Below are 7,949 nucleotides of genomic sequence, written 5' to 3'. Positions count from 1 at the left end.
ATGTTGGAGGAGCCCTTCCCAGCAGATGTTCCTTTCCTTCGGCTTGTTTGTTTATCTATGGAAATGAGTATCTTAAACCTCTTCCCCTGCTAAGCTTAATAAAAAGGAATCCTTTCCACACTCATCTTCTTCACGATGCCCCTTGTGGCCCTTTGTCAAACCATTAAGGACATATGCTGTGCAGCTGATTATTTTTTTCCTCCTACTGCAGTGCATTAATCCAAGGGAAGGCCATCTTCCGCTCACAACGTCATACGGGGCAAGGAATCTGAACACCATATTCTCTCCCAAAGAAAACAGTCTAGTTGGATGAAACCACACTGAAAACCAGGACTCTAAAGAGACAGTGACTCTCTCATTAACCCTGGTATAGTGCAAGCTATTCATTGAGGCTGTTAATGGAGTTTAGTTGAAGTGTTGCCCACCAATAAACTAGGAGATGGAGAAAGCCAACCATAAACTGAGCCAGTATAGTTTGGTGACGAGCCAAAAAAGTCACCTGATTTGGGGGAAAGTAGGAACTGTGAAGAGTAAGTAGGACAGGATTCAACACACTCTCTTTAAGGGTCATGAACATAAGGTAAGACAATAAACATTTTGGAGACATTCATGGTCTCCAAATTTATTGAGACCATTTACTGAAACTCAGTGAAAGAGTCCCTAAGGAACTCTTAAGAGAGACCTTTGCTTTCTGTTTATGCAAGATGGTCAAGATTATTTGGGCTCAATAAAAAGATATAACAAAGTCATTTTTGAAACACAGATGAGGGAGGAAGAAAAATGAGATTTTAATTAAAGTTAAGTATGGTACGGCTTAGCAGCACGAGGGGCCCTAGGGTGTATTCTAAAATTATTTGCATGTGTCATAATATCAAAACAGGAATACATACATATTTCCTTTAGGAATATATATTGCTTTAGGGTGAAATAAGCGTTTGACTCATGAATCCCCTTTTGTACAGCATTTAATTTCACTAACTCTCTAGAACCTGGACTTTTAATCATGATCAAATTTTCTTGGTAGCATATGGCTTATATTTTATAGATCAGTGTCCCATTACAAGAGAAATATTGTGTTGTTAAAAAGAAGCTGTTCTCTCTCTGTTCTTATGGGAAGAAACTTTTCTGTCTGTCTAGATGTTTGTAGAATGTTTTTCTTTAAACTTGAAATTCATGTTTCTGCCAGGATGTGTCTACACATATGACTCTCTGATTTTGCTTAGCATACACTGAACTCTTTCCATTTGCATCCTCAGGTCATTGGCTCAGAGACGGTCTCTTCTTTTATATATGCCATCATTGATTTAGTTGTGTTTTTCAATTTCCTTTTCAGGTATAGCAATTATCCAGGTGATTCTCTCTTTCCTAGTCTTGTGTGGCCATCTTGCCCTCTCTATTTTCATGTCTTTGTTTTCTCAGGTTTTCCTCCACCATTTTAATTTGATTTTCCACATTCTCATCTTTTCTGCCACCATCTGCCTTCAATATGGTCTGTAATTCTGCTACTATAATTTTGATATTTTTGCTTTTTTTATAGCTTACCTAACTTCATTTTCATCCCATTTTGCTATTCTTTTATTTCAGCCTACTTTTCCTGTGTGACTTTTTCCTTTTTTCTCTTTCTCAGTGTATTTTATTGACTATTTAGTTTTCAGATTTTCTTTTCAATTACAATATGTCATTTTAAAAAGCATATGTTTGCACTTCTTATAGTTTCTTTTCTTTTTCTGTAGTTTGTATATGCACAATATTTTCTTAATTCACTTGAATCAGCTTTCGATGAAGTAAGGTGTCTCCAGACTTGGTGTTTGCCAATAATGTGAGAATTTCTCTTAACTCTGCTACTTATTTGTCTAAGGCTGGACTCCCATTTGCAGTCTTCAATGGAGTGAAGGACAAGGCTCCCAACCCCTTCCCTAGTTTCTATAAAATATCCAGGTAAAAGGAATCTATTTTCTTGAGCTGGAAACCTTTCTATCTCTATAGCATATATGACACATTCTGTCTAATCTCCAAAAATGCAATGCTTCTACATATATCTTTTTTTTGTATTTGCTTTCACTGCTTACCATTGAGGATCATAGCTCACAAGTTCTCTCCCTCAAATACTGACATTTTCTGCCTTATTGTATTCTTCACTGATAGAAGACATAGATGGAGGAGAAGAAATGATTATTTGAAGGAAAAAATCAGTACCTGTGAATTAATTGTCTGGTTTTAATTTGATGGAGATCCAAGTGTCTTCATGAGGAGGACAGTCTGATATGGAAGAATTTTCTTCCAGTTTCTTTGAAACAATACTTTGAACATGAATACAACTATTTGCTAAAGAATAGGTATAAGGGTTGGTCATTTTTTTTCTAGTTTTTTTGCAATATATTCCACTAGGTGCAAAATTATTAAGAATCCTTATAAAAACCAAGTTTTAATTTCAGTAGAGGTGGGGCAGGAGGAGAAGGGGATGACAGAGGATGAGATGGCTGGATGGCATCACTGACTCGATGGACATGAGTCTGGGTGAACTCCGGGAGTTGGTGATGGACAGGGAGGCCTGGCGTGCTGCGATTCATGGGGTCGCAAAGAGTCAGACACGACTGAGTGACTGATCTGATCTGATCTGAAGCCTTTGCTTTACTCACTGTCTTCATGGGCAGCAGGAGAATGGACAAAGCTGTGTGAGGAGCTGCTAAAATGCCAGATGCCATTTAGAACTGGAAGGCACCCAGCAATTAGCATCTGTTCAGTGCCTGTAATGTGGTAGATGACTTACATAGAAATGAACCTTTGGAATAAAATTCATTCATAATGCTGGGACTCAGTGTACTATAAATCACCCAATTTCCTTCACATCAGTTTGCATTTTGGTTCTAAGCTAAAAGTTTCAGAAGAACTAGTTGTTAAAAAAAAAAAGAGCTAACACTTGAGGTGAAATCATTTTTGTCATCACATATATGAAGATAAGAATAAAAGAAAGAAAAACATTCTACCCCACAGATATAATCCTCACAACCATCTATGACCTGTGACTATGAGCCCACTTCTTATGAGGAAAAGATGGAGGAGGAGTAACATATACTCATGACACAGCTATTAAGTGACAACCAGGAGCTTAATTCAGACCCAAGTCTGGGTGAATTCAGAGGCTCAGTTTTCTACTCCTGTGTATATCACCTACCCACAAATTCAAGAAGTGCTGAAGAGGTTTCTCTCAAATCAGTTTCTGGTGACCACAGGCATACAGTACAAAGAAGTCCCACCTCGGGGTCTGTAGTGTCTTATGAAAACACTTATTTTTGCTTCTTAGTCTCTTCTTCCCTTGGAACCTGGCATACGTCCTTAAGGAAAAGGAGGTTGGAGGCCAAACAAGGAAAACTCTCTACTGTACTTCATCCCTCCTCTTTCCTCTAATGCCCAGTCCTAATCTTAGCACCATGTGTGTGCTAATGCCATCAGACATCTAAAAAGAATGACTATTCTATATACATAAGAATAAATTCACCTAAATTTCATGAATATTGTGGATTTTCTTGCAGTAGATACAATGTTTTCTTTATTGACTCTTCCATTCCATTCCAGGACTTTAATTGGGGGGATTGGCATTGTCTATGTGGGAATGGATAAAGTGTAGATATAGCCAGGACTGGGGATGCAATCTTTTGTTAAAGAGAAGAGCAGATGTAACTGGCTCATAACTTTAAAAGAAAGCAAAGTAAGTGGCTCTTAGAAGGCAATGATGAGAATTCTCCTTCAGCACCTCGCCCACGCTTCAAAGGTGATCTTCTCTATTTAAAGTGGATTAGAGGTAAATCTCATATTATATATGGTACATTGACCTCAAAGTGTTTGCCACTAGATATTATAGAGGCTATTTCCTAAAATTTAAAAAGAGATGTGTTGTTTCCATGAGGATCTTTCATGATCAGTCCAGTATCAATCCCACCACCAATGGATTTTAAAGACCATCTATCATTGTGGTATGTGAGCGATAAAACATGGGATACTTCTTGTAAAATTAATATAAAAAATAACATTCATCTTCTTTCCCCCCTTTCTTCTCTCGTCTTCCCATCTGACTGTGCTTATATATATATATATATATATATATATATATATATATATTTTTTTTTTTTTACTGGGCTTGGAAGCTTCTATAAAAACTATTTCCCCTGTATTCTCTAAGCTCATTTTAGATCAGGGACAAATTAAAATTAAAACCAGTTCTGAGGAAGAATCACTAATTCTTACTGAACAATAGCCAGAAACCTTTCAGGAGCAAGAGAGATCTTCTTCTTAAGTGTCTTTAAATAAGTAGTGTGTCATCCATCCCCTTTGAGTTCTGTCCTAGAGAAAATGCTTCCAGGAATTATACCTTTACTAGCTGTCTACATAGCATCAAGGAGCTAGGTGGAGTCAACAAACAACAAATCAAATAGCAAGAACAAAAATCAATTGTCTAGATACTGGTTCCCTATATACCAAGTAAGTGGATGTTTGATTTTTTGATTTTTTAATGTAGGTGTTAGACTCCCATGTCTGATTTATTGTTTCATACCCCAAGGCACCTAGCACTCTGTCTTGCACCTGGCATATGTGGCTGATAAATATTTATTGAATGAATAAATGCATGAAAAAAGATAAAGTATGGTTGGGGGTAAGTGATGACATTATATCAAAAGGAATTCAAGATATAAAGCCTTGAGAATCTTTTTCATTGACAGTGATAGGATTTGAAGAAAATGACATTTCTCTTTTGTTTTTGTGTTAGAATTTTCTGAATTCTCTAATATAATATTCTCAATCACGGCATGCTAGACAAAGGTGGCAGAGGAAGGACAGTCCTTTAGCTCAGGTGATAGTCAAGCTAGAATTGCTAGGGTTAAAACCCATAGTCTTTGTGCTGCTGCTGCTGCTGCTGTCGCTTCAGTTGTGTCCGACTCTGTGCGACCCCATAGACGGCCTCCCACCAGGCTCCTCTGTCCCTGGAATTCTCCAGGCAAGAACACTGGAGTGGGTTGCCATTTCCTTCTCCAATGCATGAAAGTGAAAAGTGAAAGTGAAGTTGCTCAGTCATGTCCGACTGTTAGCGACCCCATGGACCACAGCCCACTAGGCTCCTCCGTCCATGGGAGTTTCCAGGCAAGAGTACTGGAGTGGGGTGCATCGCCTTCTCCCAGTCTCTGTGAGCTTCATCCATATATTCGAGTCTACAGCTGGTTAATATAAAACAAGGAGTAAAAAAGAGGGCACACCCAGTGTTTTTCCATGTAGTGAATGGCAGGACAAGGATCAAGAAGGTAAAAAGAACAAAGAAACAAATTTTAGCCAAATATGAGAAATGATAGTCCAAACAACATGAGTTCCCACCCAATAATGAAGAATAATTTCACACAGAACCATGTTCCTCCAACACTGGGGATATCCTTATGTATAAAGTGTAGGGTATTATATAAGCTTTTCTGCAATAAAGGCACATTTGGTAAGATGGCCAAGTCATTGTTCCTCCTGAAGGGACAAAAGTACCTAAAATATACGAAAAATACTATGGAGGAAGTAGAGGGAGATAGTTTAATGCCTGCCATTTTTTAATACTCAGAACACCTTAGAATTGGCCCTACTACCCTATGCAGAAGAGAAACTCAGACTTTCAAGGATAATCACACATTTCAAGCAAACCAGGACAAAATGAATGGAAATCAACAATATAGCCCTTCTTTTCCTTTTTCAACCAGGGCATAGCTTTTTCAAAGACCGTTTTCTTCTCGCCATACAAATACTATCCATTTGCAAACAGAGAATACTGAACTGTGATACCCTACTCCCCACTACACTAGCCAATCTTTTTGACATTCAGGACATATATTCTTCCAGTACTGCTTTCTATTATAATATATATGGATTTTTACAGAAATGGATTTTAATAAAGTTTTTAACTTAAAATGCTTTTGAGAATAAAGAGGGTATAGGTAACTTTGAATGGGCAAGCTTTGGATACTCCATGGAGCAGAAAACTACTTAGAACAGATACTACACTTGATTTTAGCCAAAAGGCTGAGAAGTAAAGTAGAAAACTCCTTAGAACATAGATCTTTCAGTAATTTCTCCATTTCCCCCCTGCCTTTAGTGATCCTTGTTTAATTGTGTGTGTGTGTGTTTTTAATGTCAATGTCAAGTGTTCCAGTTTCATCAGCGTCATTAAAATATTTAATTCACATGAGTGTTGAGAAAATGATGTGCATTATTAAAAGGGCTTTGCAGTTCATGCAACAGAAGAACCATTCTTTTCTGCCCTGGTACTAATGAGATGGGGGCTGGTGGAGCTGTCTTGATCATATCACCTGTTAGAACAATCACTCCATCTGCAGTGTCCCATGGAGATCCACAGAGAAAAGCCTCTGTGGTAACCAGTTAAGAGTTTATTGCAACAATTGCTTTTACCTCCTTTAGAAACCCCTGTTCCTAGAGAACACATCCCTGAGGAACTGTAAGGGGAACTTTCATGACATGGGACTTCCAAGGATAATCATTATTATTACCATCATCCTCATTTTAGTAACTGTAAAATCTTGAACAACGTCACCAAAACTAGTAGCTTTATGTACGTTCTATCATAAGAATTCCCAGTGGTTGCTTTTAAAACTATATTCTTTGGTACCAACATTCTGGACAATTGCTTCAGTCATGAGAGGGGAGTCTGAGTATGTCAGGCTCAATTCCTGCTCCCCAACCTGCAAATTTAAAGTTCCACATTTATTTCATGTTATCACAAGATAAGAAGTTTCTCTAGTCTCACCTACCTGTTTTCCAAAACCACCCCACTTCTTTGGTTAGCCAGCGTGTATGTGCTCAGTCGCTCCATCATGACTGACTCACTGGGGCCTCATGGACATTAGCCTGCCAGGCTCCTCTGCCCATGGAATTTTCCAGGCAAGAATACTGGACTGGGTTGCCTACTCCATTACTACTCCATACAACTCCATTACCTGGATTTTGTACTCCAGGTGATCTTCCCGACCCAAGGATCTAACCTGCATCTCTTGCATCTCCTGCATTGGTAGGCAGATTCTTTACCACTAGCACCACCTGGGAAGCCCCACATACAGTAAATTAGAAAAAAGGAAGGAAGCCTTTTGTACTACAATTCAAACTAGAGAAGAGAAATGAAAACTCTTTTAGCTTAATAATATTAATACCAAATATCATGGGGAGGAAATCCTGTAAGTGTTCTTTTGCCTTATGGATGTTTGACTCTGCAAAGGAATTCTCTTCACATTTCTTCTCTACCTACATATAACTCAAACCCTCTCAGCTATAGTCAAGTGGGAAAAAAACCTAATGAAACGGGAAGATTTGTGAGACCAGAAGAATAAGTAATGTGGCAGAGCACCTAGGAGTAGGGGAAGATGGAGAAAGGAATTTAGGAGTCAGGGGCATAGCTGAGGAGGAAGGATGAGTTGAAGGGAGGAGGGACTCAAAGAAGATTCAATTTGGGTCATGCCAGTTATAGCTAAAGGCTCTTGATGCTCTCAGGAGCTGGCAGTCTGGGTATTACTAGAACAGAATAGAGAATCATTTCCAATTCTTCACTAATTCCTAGGCTCTGTGGGTTATAATAGTCAAAACAAGCCTGAAAAAAGGGCAAGACCACATGGGTGCTAGATTCAGACTCTCAGAGACTGAATCTCTTGTGAGATTTTAGGCCAATTAACTTCCCCATTTCTCAGTTTTCTCATCTCTAAGATGAGGATAAATATACTACATACATTAGCAGCGCCCCATGCATGTGGTTATGTTCCAAGATCCCCAGGATATGCCTGAAACTTCAGATAGTACCAAATCCTATATATACACCATGTTTTTCCTATACATACCTATGATAAAGACTAATTTATAAATATGGCACAGTCATGGAATATCCAAATTGCCAGCATGACTACTCTTGCATTTGGAAG

The 7,949-nt window shown here is 38.5% G+C and overlaps 1 pseudogene; it reads right to left on the bottom strand.

Annotated features, from left to right (window-relative positions):
- Positions 1-5,952: 5,952 nt before the first annotated feature.
- LOC113904517 lies at positions 5,953-6,060 on the bottom strand (annotated as a pseudogene).
- Between the last annotated feature and the right edge of the window lie 1,889 nt (positions 6,061-7,949).

Source organism: Bos indicus x Bos taurus, chromosome 14 (genome assembly GCF_003369695.1).
Source record: "Bos indicus x Bos taurus breed Angus x Brahman F1 hybrid chromosome 14, Bos_hybrid_MaternalHap_v2.0, whole genome shotgun sequence".
Lineage (NCBI taxonomy): Eukaryota > Metazoa > Chordata > Mammalia > Artiodactyla > Bovidae > Bos > Bos indicus x Bos taurus.
The sequence above is the reverse complement of the archived record's forward strand: the minus strand, read 5'-3'. Positions and strand labels throughout refer to the sequence as shown.